Source organism: Medicago sativa, chromosome 1, assembly GCF_051527215.1.
Source record: "Medicago sativa cultivar Bolivia chromosome 1, Bolivia_mono, whole genome shotgun sequence".
In the NCBI taxonomy this organism is placed as follows: Eukaryota; Viridiplantae; Streptophyta; class Magnoliopsida; order Fabales; family Fabaceae; genus Medicago; species Medicago sativa.
In genome coordinates this window covers 39,751,472-39,765,551 of record NC_140749.1, presented here as the reverse complement: position 1 = coordinate 39,765,551, position 14,080 = coordinate 39,751,472, and the positions used below count along the sequence as shown (strand labels likewise).

Below are 14,080 nucleotides of genomic sequence, written 5' to 3'. Positions count from 1 at the left end.
AAAGATTTTGACGGTTTTGAAAAAAAATTTGGTTGTTTCTACACCCTTGATTATATTGAGCATAGTTTACTTGCTCAGGACTCCTAACAACACTACCTAGTTGGCAACCAATGCCAATATGGCCGAATTCACCACAAATTTCACAAAAAGGAGATGCAGAAGAAGAAGAAGAAGAGATGGCACTAACATTTATTTTTTCAAATTTTTGGGTTAATGCATCAATCTTAACGACAAGGTGATCATAGTTAGAAACTTCATACATACCTGCCTCCTTTTTGGAGGGTGAAGATTTAGTGATGGCTCTCTCGTTGGTCCACTTGTAATGATTTTGAGCCATGTCTTCAATCAAGGAGTATGCTTCTGTGTAATTCTTGTTCATTAAAGCTCCACCTGCAGCTGCATCAACATAAATTTTTGTGGTATACAAAAGACCATTATAAAAAATGTGAATAATAAGCCAATTCTTTAAACCATGATGGGGACAAAGTCTAAGCATTTCTTTGAAATGCTCCCACGCATCGTAAAGAGATTCTCCATCTTTTTGAGTGAATTGTGTGATTTGAATCCTTAATTGGACGGTTTTAGCATAGGGAAAGAATCGGGCAAGAAAAACTTGCTTCATTTGTTGCCATGAAAAGATAGAACCAATTTCCAATGAATGAAACCAAGCACTAGCTCTACCCCCTAAGGAGAAAGGAAAGAGGTGCATCCTTACGGCCTCTTGGTTTGCATTCAAGGTTCCACTGAGTCTTAAAAAGGTTGAAATATGAAAATTTGGATCCTCAGTGGGTGATCCGAAAAATTGATTTTGCTGCACTAAGTGAACAAGTGCAGGTTCTATTTCAAAATTGTCCTCAACCGTTTGGTACACAATAGCATCATATGACTCATTTGAAGATGGGATTGCATACTCTTTGAGAGAGCGTTCCTTAGTCATATCGTTATTATCTTCCCCAGAAGTTAAAGGAAAAAGAAGAAATAGAGAAAGAAAGAAATAAAATAAAATAAAATAAAATAAAATAAGACAAAACAAAAGATTTTTTTTTTTTTGAAAGAAATATAAAAAGAAACACAATAAAATAAAATAGGATAAAATAACGGAAAAGATTTTTTTTTTTTTTTAGAAAGAAATATAAAATAAGATAAAATAACGAAAAAAAGATTTTTTTTTTCAGTCTAATCGTTAAAAAAAAGTTAATCAAATTGCAACAACTCCCCGGCAACGATACTCTTTTACTACTATTACTTCGATAGACCGTGCACTTGCGGTTTGGCCTATCAAGTTTTTGGCGCCGTTGCCGGCAACCACACCTATTCTCATGAGAATAGGTGAGCTTGGTATTGAGTTTTTGGAAAATCAATCAATTTGTTAATGTTTAAAGTGTTTTTGTTTTGGGTGAAGTTTGTGGTTGATTGGTGAAAGAATGAAGTGATTTGGTTAAGAACCAGCAAGCTCTCAAGGAGGACCTCCCTCAAAGAAGCAAGCACAAGTGAAGAATCATGGAATAAGCTTCAAGAACAACAGGCAACGGGACAGGTATAAAATTCTAATCTCTAAACACTTGCATCCTTCTCGTTATCCTGATCCCAATACTTTAGATGTGCTAGAGCTATTTGATGATGTTTCTAGGATGATAGGAAAGTTAGGTTGGACTGAATTGCTGAAGCCTATGCGGGGTTATGAAAATTTCACTTATGAATTTTTAAGCTCAATTGTTTTCACTAAAGATAAGTTGAATTTTGATAACCCCAACCATAGAGTTGTTTTTCGGTTGATGAATATCGATTATGACATGTCACTTCAGCACTTTTGTGAGGCCTTAGGTTTTGCAAATGAGGGATATATTCATGATCATTGGGATCCTAGCCTTAAACCGGATAACTATGACCCAGCTGCCTTTTGGACACCTATCACCGGCGTTTCCAACTATGTTCCTAGAGCCAACAAAGCTAGCAACATCCACAACCCCGTACTTAGGTACCTCCAAAGGGTAATGGCTTGCACTATTTGGGGTAGAACCGAGCTAGGAAACACTAGAACCGATGAATTGTTCATGCTATGGGCAATGCTCCACAACCACCCCGTCAATACTTGTTTTTATTTGATTGATTACCTAGACTTTGTCGGTACTAGACCGGCCGGTAGAGGAGACATAGTGGTGGGTGGCATCATTACATATATAGCTAGGTGTTTTGGAGTGGGTGAAGATGAGGGGATCAAACCAATTGAAGGAAACAATAGACTTAACATAGAGACCCTTATTGCTATGAATTTCATCAAACATCGTCCACCCCTCCATTACCAACTCAAGCTTAATGTGCCAATCATGTTTTTATTGCCTAACCCATCTCGGACTACCACCGAGGTGGAAGAAAATTGGTTGTATGTTAATGATGTGCAGGTTCTTGGTGAGCAAGATGATGATGAGGGAGAAGGTGCTAACTTGCACCAAGAGGGGCACCATGGCCATGCAGCCGGTGAGCTTAATGAAAATCAAAGATGGACATGGATCCATAATGAGATCGAGAGGATGAGCACCGAGCAACAAAGGCAAGGTGTTGAAATCTCCGGCCTTCGCAATGAAGTTCAAAGGGGCAACCGTGTCAATGATGAAAATAATGAGATGCTCCGTCGGATGATGCAACACCTCCAACTTCAAGGTCCTCCTTACGGACCTCAATAAACAAATGTGAACTTTCCTCTTCCTCTCTTCCCTTCTTCTTCTCCCTATCTCTCTCATTCTTCTACTCATCTCCTTCTTTCTCCTTATTCTATCTCTTCTTCTTCTTCTTTTAATTTCTTTTTCTTTTGAATCATTGAGGACAATGCTTCTCCTAAGTGTGGGGGGGGCCTAATAAAGTGTCTAGAGTCGTAGTGTCCAAACTCCCTTGAACTTTATTCTTTTGTTTTGTTTTTATAGCAAGAGGCATGACTAGTAGCTTGTTTTTAATATAAATATGGCATGAAAATTTTTGTTTTGTCTCTTCTTTAGGTCGCCTCTTGTACATGAAAATAGTTTCTTGTGTTTCTTGTGTTCTTGCTATACCCATATCATGTTTTATTGTGAAATTCTCCAATGAGAAAAGCACCCGGTTGCAATCCTTGAGTAAATGTATGAATAGGTATTTTAAGGAACACGTTCTATCTTTAGTGTTAACTTAGACCCTTTAAAGTCTTAAGAGTAAAAGTAGTATAAGTTTGTGTGGGAAATTAATCAATTGTGCCTTATTGTTATATTCTAAATTGTTAAAGTTATAATGGGGCGGGAGAATGGCACCAACATGTGGGGGAAAGGACAATTACATCCTAACTTCCTATTTGTGGTGGTGACTCCTTAATTTGAACTTAAATGAAACAAATTCATCAATGCTAGGGGGAAAGGACAATTACATCCAAAAAGACTTCCTACGCGGAGATGAAACAAATAATAATTTTGCAGCACTGCTTAGGGTGATTTTGAATCTAGGGGGAAAGGACAATTACATCCGAAAAGACTTCCTACGAGGATAGATAGCCCCCAAGCATCTGCAGCCCCTTGTGCTTAATTGTTATATCTAATTTAATTTTAACTTGAATTCCCATCACTCTTATATGAAATGAAGAAAGGACTTTTCTCGGTTACTTTAGCACTAAGGATAGAACCTATTCCTCATAATATCTGTCTTATACAGGAGCAAGAAAAGGGTTGGACTGCACACACACACTCACTTGAGACTTGATGTTGGGTAGAATAGGTTCATGAGAAGTATTTGAAATTGTAATTAGTGTACTTGGAACAAAACCTTTCTTTGAGACTTATGTTCTTAATATTGCCATGAATCAATCTTTGTTGCTGCTATGTTTGCTGCCTTTTGCTTGAGGACAAGCAAAGATTCAAGTGTGGGGGAGTTTGATGAGTCATAGATAGTATAAATTATTGCCTTATTTAGTTTAGTTTTATTTTAGATTTGATTTAGTTTTATTGCATTTTATTTTATATTAGAATATTTTACTTCAAATTATGTTTTATTTTATTTTAGGAATAAATATATGGTGGAAGGTGTCTTGGAGCAAAAGAAAGAGGACTGGAGCAAATACAGCACAAGAATACGAAGATACGGGACAAAAATATGTTCCCACCAAGTCAGAAGCTTGGCACGGCCAGTGCCAACATGTGGCACGGCCGTGCCACCTCCAGGAGTCTCTTTTGCTGCTTTTTCTTCGGGCCCAAGTTACCCTGTTGCAGCTTTACTGTTTTACCCTTTTAGTTGCTTAGTTTCTAAGTCGATTGTAAAGCTATAAATAGAGTAGCTCTCCACCATGAACAATCATGCTTTACTTTGTTTATTTCAATTGCTATTTTAATAAAAGTCTTTATTTTCCCTTTTACTTTCCTTGCAATTTATTTTACCGTATTTCTCTCTTCTTCCTCCATGTCTACGATGAACATGAGTGAGTAGACTCCTTTGTCTTGGGATCGTTGGATAAGTCTAATGACGTAATCCGGATCAAGCCAAGTCTTAAACCCTAATTAATTGTTACCCTAATTCCTAATCTAAATTCACCGTTTTAACATGAATTAATTATTATCAAACTGTGGAAGCGAACGCGGAGGGTTTGATAATGGTTAATTCATCATCACAGATATCAATTCATAAAGCGAACGCGGAGCTTTGATATCCGAACAAGTGAATTTAGACAAGGTTTGCGAAACATGAGAATAGTCTAGCAAACCTTGGGACACATAAAGTTTCGATCTTCAAGGGTCCCAAAGGCAATCACCCATGAGAATAGGTGTGGTTGTTGGAGGGATACACTCACTGACTTCGAGAGGAGCTGTGATATGCTAAAGAGAAACTTGTCCTTAGTAATTAGGATTAACGTTTAATTATAAGTTTAAGGCTTGCTTGTGAAAAGATTCGTTATTACGATGAACCAATGATCCCAAGGCTTTTTAATATTATTGTTATTTACCTTCAAAAACTGCACTCTCCAACTTCTTATTTCTTCCTCTTCTAATCAATTTCTAAAAGCTAATTGGATTGACCAACTCCCTAGCGGAACGATAACTCTACTTACTACTATTACTTCGATAGGCCGTGCACTTGCGGTTTGGCCCTATCAAGTTTTTGGCGCCGTTGCCGTTGATGAGTCATAGATAGTATAAATTATTGCCTTATTTAGTTTAGTTTTATTTTAGATTTGATTTAGTTTTATTGCATTTTATTTTATATTAGAATATTTTACTTCAAATTATGTTTTATTTTAGGAATAAATATATGGTGGAAGGTGTCTTGGAGCAAAAGAAAGAGGACTGGAGCAAATACAGCACAAGAATACGAAGATACGGGACAAAAATATGTTCCCACCAAGTCAGAAGCTTGGCACGGCCAGTGCCAACATGTGGCACGGCCGTGCCACCTCCAGGAGTCTCTTTTGCTGCTTTTTCTTCGGGCCCAAGTTACCATGTTGCAGCTTTACTGTTTTACCCTTTTAGTTGCTTAGTTTCTAAGTCGATTGTAAAGCTATAAATAGAGTAGCTCTCCACCATGAACAATCATGCTTTACTTTGTTTATTTCAATTGCTATTTTAATAAAAGTCTTTATTTTCCCTTTTACTTTCCTTGCAATTTATTTTACCGTATTTCTCTCTTCTTCCTCCATGTCTACGATGAACATGAGTGAGTAGACTCCTTTGTCTTGGGATCGTTGGATAAGTCTAATGACGTAATCCGGATCAAGCCAAGTCTTAAACCCTAATTAATTGTTACCCTAATTCCTAATCTAAATTCACCGTTTTAACATGAATTAATTATTATCAAACTGTGGAAGCGAACGCGGAGGGTTTGATAATGGTTAATTCATCATCACAGATATCAATTCATAAAGCGAACGCGGAGCTTTGATATCCGAACAAGTGAATTTAGACAAGGTTTGCGAAACATGAGAATAGTCTAGCAAACCTTGGGACACATAAAGTTTCGATCTTCAAGGGTCCCAAAGGCAATCACCCATGAGAATAGGTGTGGTTGTTGGAGGGATACACTCACTGACTTCGAGAGGAGCTGTGATATGCTAAAGAGAAACTTGTCCTTAGTAATTAGGATTAACGTTTAATTATAAGTTTAAGGCTTGCTTGTGAAAAGATTCGTTATTACGATGAACCAATGATCCCAAGGCTTTTTAATATTATTGTTATTTACCTTCAAAAACTGCACTCTCCAACTTCTTATTTCTTCCTCTTCTAATCAATTTCTAAAAGCTAATTGGATTGACCAACTCCCTAGCGGAACGATAACTCTACTTACTACTATTACTTCGATAGGCCGTGCACTTGCGGTTTGGCCCTATCAAGTTTTTGGCGCCGTTGCCGGGGAGTTAACTAATTTAATTAGCTTTTACTTAGTGATTAGAATTCTCTCTTCTTCTCTCTCTTTTTCTTTTTTATTTTTAACTTTTTATTTTTCTGTCATTATTACCTTCTTGGGTCCTCAATTTTTTTTATGCGAAAAACTAGAAATCGAGTTGTAATAATCAACGAGATCGAAAGGTATTTGCATAGACGAAAGAGAGACACACAAAATAACACCGTCATGGCCAATCGCACTCTCAAAGAGTATGCAACGCCCTCTACGGCTGAGCCACAAGCTGTTATTGTGTACCCAACGGTTGAGGATGACAACTTTGAAATCAAGCCTGCCCTACTTAACTTGGTGCAGCAAAACCAATTCTCGGGATCCCCCACTGAGGATCCCAATCTTCACATCTCTGTTTTCCTACGAATTAGTGGAACCATGAAGGAGAACCAAGAGGCCGTAAGACTTCATCTCTTTCCCTTCTCCTTAAGGGATAGAGCTAGCGCTTGGTTCCATTCCCTCGAAGTCGGTTCCATTACTTCATGGGATCAGATGAGGCAAGCATTCCTTGCCCGTTTCTTTCCACCATCTAAAACCGCTAAACTTAGAGACCAAATCACGCGGTTCAACCAAAAATATGGGGAATCTCTCTATGAGGCGTGGGAGCGTTTCAAAGAAATGCTAAGACTTTGTCCCCACCATGGCCTAGAGAAGTGGCTTATAGTCCACACTTTTTATAATGGCTTGTCTTATACCACTAAGATGTCTGTTGATGCAGCTGCAGGTGGGGCACTTATGAACAAGAACTACACGGAAGCGTATGCCCTAATTGAAGACATGGCTCAGAATCATTACAAATGGACCGACGAGAGAGCCATCTCTAATTCTTCACCCTCCAAAAAGGAGGCAGGTATACACGAAGTCTCTAACTATGATCACCTTGCTTCTAAAATTGATACACTAACTGAAAAACTTGAAAAATTCAATGTTAGTGCTATCAATTCTGCATCTACTCCTTCTTGTGAAATATGTGGTATAGCTGGTCATGCTGGTGTTGATTGCCAACTAGGTAGTGCTATTAATGGTGTTGAGCAAATGAATTATGCTCAATACAACCAAGGGATGCGACAAAATCAAAATTTTTATAAAAACCAAAATCCCTATGGACAAGTAGCACCACCCGGTTACGCAAACAACCAAAGATTCACTCAAAAATCCAATTTGGAAATTTTGTTGGAAAACTCTATTGCCAACCAAAACAAACAACTTCAAGAACTCAAAAACCAAACTGGATTTCTGAATGATTCTCTTTCCAAGCTCAATACCAAGGTTGATTCTATTGCTACTCACTCTAAAATGCTTGAAACACAAATCGCCCAAATAGCCCAACAAGTGGCTACATCTTCCCAAACACCGGGAGTCTTTCCTGGTCAAACCAAAGCCAACCCCAATGCCCAAGTTAATGTCATATCTTTTAGGGGTAGTAAGTTAGGCGAAACTTTTGCTAAGGTTAAAAACATTGGGAAAGAAAATGTCAAGCCCTTAGGTGATAAAGTTGTAATAGAAGAAGCTAAACCACTTGAAGAAAACAAAACTCCATCCCCCTTAAATCCCGAAAAGCTTAAATTAGAGGGTAAATTTGAAAAATTTGTTAACATACTTAGGAAGATTTGCATTAAACTTCCCTTTGCTGAAGCTTTGTCTAGGATGCCTCTATATGCCAAGTTTTTAAAGGAAATTTTTTCAAAGAAAAGGGCTATAGAGCATAATGAGACAATAGCCTTGGCTAAAGAAACTAGTGCAATCATCCAAGAAGCACCCGCTAAGCTCAGAGATCCAGGTAGCTTTGCCATACCATGTGAAATTGGGAATGAATCCATAAACAAAGCCTTATGTGACTTAGGAGCTAGTGTTAGTTTGCTGCCTTTGTCTCTTCTTAAAAGGATAGGGATAGGTGAGTTGAAACCTACCGAGATGGAATTAAAAATAGCTGATCGTTCTACCATGAAACTTGTAGGATTTGTCGAGGACATACCTGTTAAGATAGAGGGGATATACATCCCCACTGATTTTGTAGTCGTTGACATTGAAGAGGACGATGACGTCCCTATAATCCTAGGTAGACCTTTCCTCGCAACTGCGGGAGCTCTCATTGATGTGAAACTTGGTAGGATAGTCTTTCAAGTGAGTGATAAGATGGTAGGATTTGAGTTGGAAAACGTTATGAAAGGTCCCGCTCTTTACTCTTGTTGCATGCTTAATGATCATGTTGTGAAAGAACGTTTTATAGCGTCATCTACACAATATGATATCTTTGATCCATTCTAAGGACTCTTTCTAACCGTCAAGCTAATGACATTAAAAGAGCGCTTCGTGGGAGGCAACCCACGCATTTAATCGCTTTTGTTTTGTTTTTCTTTGTTTTAAGTTGTTTTGTAGGTAATTGTCCAAGTGTGATTCGAAAAAAAAAATCAAGAAATTGAAAAATTCTGAAGCCCCCAGGACCAGAAAGGTGGCACGGCCCGTGCTAAGTATGGCACGGCCGTGCCAAGTTTTTAAAAGAAAAAAATGGCCTTGAAGTCAGGAAGCTGGCACGGCCCGTGCCAAGGGTGGCACGGCCGTGCCCGATCTCTCCCTTCCTATAACCCTCAAAATTTTCTTTCTTCTTCCTCATTCTCAAACCACAACCCTCTTTCATCTTTCAAACTTCTCTCTAAACCTCCATAAACTTCAAACCTTCAAACCACCATATCTCCCTCAATTCTTAACCAAATCACTTCATTCTTTCACCAATCAACCACAAACTTCACCCAAAACAAAAACCACAAATCAAAAACATCTTTCATCCATCCAAACACACAATTCACCAAACCCTCATCTCCATTAAACCTAACCTAAAAACCACAAAACCTTAACCAATCTCCACATCTAAGACCATAAACATCACTTAAACATCAACCCCAATCCAAAACCAACCTTTCCCACTACAATTATCATCAAAACCCTAACCTTCACCAAAACCCCAAAGTCAAACCAAGGTCCAAGGTCAATGGCTTCAAGAAGAAGTGGTAAAGAACCAGCAAGCTCTCAAGGAGGACCTCCCTCAAAGAAGCAAGCACAAGTGAAGAATCATGGAATAAGCTTCGAGAACAACAGGCAACGGGACAGGTATAAAATTCTAATCTCTAAACAATTGCATCCTTCTCGTTATCCTGATCCCAATACTTTAGATGTGCTAGAGCTATTTGATGATGTTTCTAGGATGATAGGAAAGTTAGGTTGGACTGAATTGCTGAAGCCTATGCGGGGTTATGAAAATTTCACTTATGAATTTTTAAGCTCAATTGTTTTCACTAAAGATAAGTTGAATTTTGATAACCCCAACCATAGAGTTGTTTTTCGGTTGATGAATATCGATTATGACAAGTCACTTCAGCACTTTTGTGAGGCCTTAGGTTTTGCAAATGAGGGATATATTCATGATCATTGGGATCCTAGCCTTAAACCGGATAACTATGACCCAGCTGCCTTTTGGACACGTATCACCGGCGTTTCCAACTATGTTCCTAGAGCCAACAAAGCTAGCAACATCCACAACCCCATACTTAGGTACCTCCAAAGGGTAATGGCTTGCACTATTTGGGGTAGAACCGAGCTAGGAAACACTAGAACCGATGAATTGTTAATGCTATGGGCAATGCTCCACAACCACCCCGTCAATACTTGTTTTTATTTGATTGATTACCTAGACTTTGTCGGTACTAGGCCGGCCGGTAGAGGAGACATAGTGGTGGGTGGCATCATTACATATATAGCTAGGTGTTTTGGAGTGGGTGAAGATGAGGGGATCAAACCAATTGAAGGAAACAATAGACTTAACATAGAGACCCTTATTGCTATGAATTTCATCAAACATCGTCCACCCCTCCATTACCAACTCAAGCTTAATGTGCCAATCATGTTTTTATTGCCTAACCCATCTCGGACTACCACCGAGGTGGAAGAAAATTGGTTGTATGTTAATGATGTGCAGGTTCTTGGTGAGCAAGATGATGATGAGGGAGAAGGTGCTAACTTGCACCAAGAGGGGCACCATGGCCATGCAGCCGGTGAGCTTAATGAAAATCAAAGATGGACATGGATCCATAATGAGATCGAGAGGATGAGCACCGAGCAACAAAGGCAAGGTGTTGAAATCTCCGGCCTTCGCAATGAAGTTCGAAGGGGAAACCGTGTCAATGATGAAAATAATGAGATGCTCCGTCGGATGATGCAACACCTCCAACTTCAAGGTCCTCCTTACGGACCTCAATAAACAAATGTGAGCTTTCCTCTTCCTCTCTTCCCTTCTTCTTCTCCCTATCTCTCTCATTCTTCTACTCATCTCCTTCTTTCTCCTTATTCTATCTCTTCTTCTTCTTCTTCTTCTTTTAATTTCTTTTTCTTTTGAATCATTGAGGACAATGCTTCTCCTAAGTGTGGGGGGGGCCTAATAAAGTGTCTAGAGTCGTAGTGTTCCCAAACTCCCTTGAACTTTATTCTTTTGTTTTGTTTTTATAGCAAGAGGCATGACTAAGTAGCTTGTTTTTAATGTAAAATATGGCATAAAATTTTTTGTTTTGTCTCTTCTTTAAAAGTTGTTTCTTGTACATGAAAGTAGTTTCTTGTGTTTCTTGTGTTCTTGCTATACCCACATCTTGTTTTATTGTGAAAAATCTCCAATGAGAAAAGCACCCAGTTGCAATCTTTGAGCAAGTGTATGAATAGGTATTTTAAGGAGCACGTTCTATCTTTAGTGTTAACTTAGACCCTTTAAAGTCTTCAGAGTAAAAGTAATATAAGTTTGTGTGGGAAAATAATCAATGTTCTTAATTGTTTTATGCTTAATTTTTAAAGTTAAAATGGGGCGGGAGAATGGCACCAACATGTGGGGGAAAGGATAATCCCTAACTTCCTAATTGTGGTGGTGACTCCCTGATTTGAACTTAAAGTGAAACAAATTCATCAATGCTAGGGGGAAAGGACAATTACATCCAAAAAGACTTCCTACGCGGAGGTGAAACAAATAATAATTTTGCAGCACTGCTTAGGGTGATTTTGAATCTAGAGGGAAAGGACAATTACATCCGAGAAGACTTCCTATGAGGATAGATAGCCCCTAAGCATCTGCAGCCCCTTTGTGCTTAATTGTTAATTTAATTTAATTTTAACTTAAATTCCCATCACTCTTATATGAAATGAAGAAAGGACTTTTCTCGGTTACTTTAGCATTAAGGATAGAACCTGTTCCTCATAATGTCTGTCTTATATAGGAGCAAGAAAAGGGTTGGACTGCACACACACACTCACTTGAGACTTGATGTTGGGTTGAATAGGTTCACGAGGAATGTTTGAAATTGTGATTAGTGTACTTGAAACAAAACCTTCAAAGAGACTTGTGTTTTCAATTGCATTGCCATAATTAATCCTTTTAGTTGCTGCTATGTCCATTGCCTTTTGCTTGAGGACAAGCAAAGATTCAAGTGTGGGGGAGTTTGATGAGTCTATATTTAGTCTATTTTTATGCATTATTTAGTTTAGTTTTATTTAGATTTGAATTTATTTTATTGCAATAATATTTCCTTTTTGAATCTTTTTACTACAATTGCATATTTTATATTTCAGGAACGAATATATAATGGAAGGTGTCTTGAAGCAAAAGAAAGGAGTCTGGAGCTGATTTGGAGCAAAAATACGAAAGATTCGGAACAAAAATATAGAGCCCCCAAGTCAGAAGCTTGGCACGGCCCGTGCTAAGGTTGGCACGGCCGTGCCACCTCTCTGGATGACTTTTGCTGCTTTTGCTTTAGGCCCAAGTTACCCTGTTGTAGTTTTACCGAATAGCCCTTATAGTTGCTTAGATTTTAAGTCAATTGTAAAGCTATAAATAGAGTAGCTCTCCATCATAAACAATCATCTTTTGTTCTTGGAATAAAAGTTCACTTTTATATTATTGCTCTTTTATATTACTGTTTTCTCTCTTCTTCCCCCATGTCTACAATGAACGTTAGTGAGTAGACTCTTCTTCGTCTTGGGATTGTTGAATAAGTCTAATGACGTAATCCGGATCAAGCCAAGCCTTAAACCCTAATTATATGTTACCTTAATTCCTAATCTAAATTCACCGTTTTAACATGAATTAATTATTATCAAACTGTGGAAGCGAACGCGGAGGGTTTGATAATGATTAATTCATCATCTTAGATATCAATTCATAAAGCGAACGCGGAGCTTTGATATCCGAACAAGTGAATTTAGACAAGGTTTGCGAAACATGAGAATAGTCTAGCAAACCTTGGGACACATAAAGTTTCGATCTTCAAGGATCCCAAAGGCAATCACCCATGAGAATAGGTGTGGTTGTTGGAGGGATACACTCACTGACTTTGAGAGAAGCTGTGATATGCTAAAGAGAAACTTGTCCTTAGAAATTAGGATTAACGCATAATTATAAGTTTAAGGCTTGCTTGTGAAAAGATTCGTTGTTATGATGAACCAATAATCCCAAGGCTCTTTTATTATTATTATTGTTATTTACCTTCAGCAACTAAACCTCCCTTTTTATAATCTTTCTTCTTCCCTAACAAAGATTGCCTAAAAGAAAGGATTGCTCAAGGAGTATGCAACGCCGTCTACGGCTGAGCCACAAGCTGTTATTGTGTACCCAACGGTTGAGGATGACAACTTTGAAATCAAGCCTGCCCTACTTAACTTGGTGCAGCAAAACCAATTCTCGGGATCCCCCACTGAGGATCCCAATCTTCACATCTCTGTTTTCCTACGAATTAGTGGAACCATGAAGGAGAACCAAGAAGCCGTAAGACTTCATCTCTTTCCCTTTTCCTTAAGGGATAGAGCTAGCGCTTGGTTCCATTCCCTCGAAGTCGGTTCCATTACTTCATGGGATCAGATGAGGCAAGCATTCCTTGCCCGTTTCTTTCCACCATCTAAAACAGCTAAACTTAGAGACCAAATCACGCGGTTCAACCAAAATGATGGGGAATCTCTCTATGAGGCGTGGGAGCGTTTCAAAGAAATGCTAAGACTTTGTCCCCACCATGGCCTAGAGAAGTGGCTTATAGTCCACACTTTTTATAATGGCTTGTCTTATACCACTAAGATGTCTGTTGATGCAGCTGCAGGTGGGGCACTTATGAACAAGAACTACACGGAAGCGTATGCCCTAATTGAAGACATGGCTCAGAATCATTACAAATGGACCGACGAGAGAGCCATCTCTAGTTCTTCACCCTCCAAAAAGGAGGCAGGTATACACGAAGTCTCTAACTATGATCACCTTGCATCTAAAATGGATACACTAACTGAAAAACTTGAAAAATTCAATGTTAGTGCTATCAATTCTGCATCTACTCCTTCTTGTGAAATATGTGGTATAGCTGGTCATGCTGGTGTTGATTGCCAACTAGGTAGTGCTATTAATGGTGTTGAGCAAATGAATTATGCTCAATACAACCAAGGGATGCGACAAAATCAAAATTTTTATAAAAACCAAAATCCCTATGGACAAGTAGCACCACCCGGTTACGCAAACAACCAAAGATTCACTCAAAAATCCAATTTGGAAATTTTGTTGGAAAACTCTATTGCCAACCAAAACAAACAACTTCAAGAACTCAAAAACCAACTGGATTTCTGAATGATTCTCTTTCCAAGCTCAATACCAAGGTTGATTCTATTGCTACTC

The 14,080-nt window shown here is 38.5% G+C and overlaps 3 non-coding genes across 3 annotated transcripts; 1 reads left to right on the top strand and 2 right to left on the bottom strand.

The window, feature by feature from the left end:
- The first annotated feature begins 467 nt into the window (after positions 1 to 467).
- LOC146954884 (small nucleolar RNA R71) lies at positions 468 to 574 on the top strand. The gene has a single exon (XR_015025212.1). It is a non-coding gene; the product is annotated as a small nucleolar RNA R71 (small nucleolar RNA).
- Positions 575 to 6,936: 6,362 nt separating this feature from the next.
- Positions 6,937 to 7,043, bottom strand: LOC146954883 (small nucleolar RNA R71). Its single transcript, XR_015025149.1, has one exon. It is a non-coding gene; the product is annotated as a small nucleolar RNA R71 (small nucleolar RNA).
- A 6,290-nt stretch (positions 7,044 to 13,333) lies between these two features.
- Positions 13,334 to 13,440, bottom strand: LOC146954882 (small nucleolar RNA R71). Its single transcript, XR_015025140.1, has one exon. It is a non-coding gene; the product is annotated as a small nucleolar RNA R71 (small nucleolar RNA).
- Positions 13,441 to 14,080: the final 640 nt, after the last annotated feature.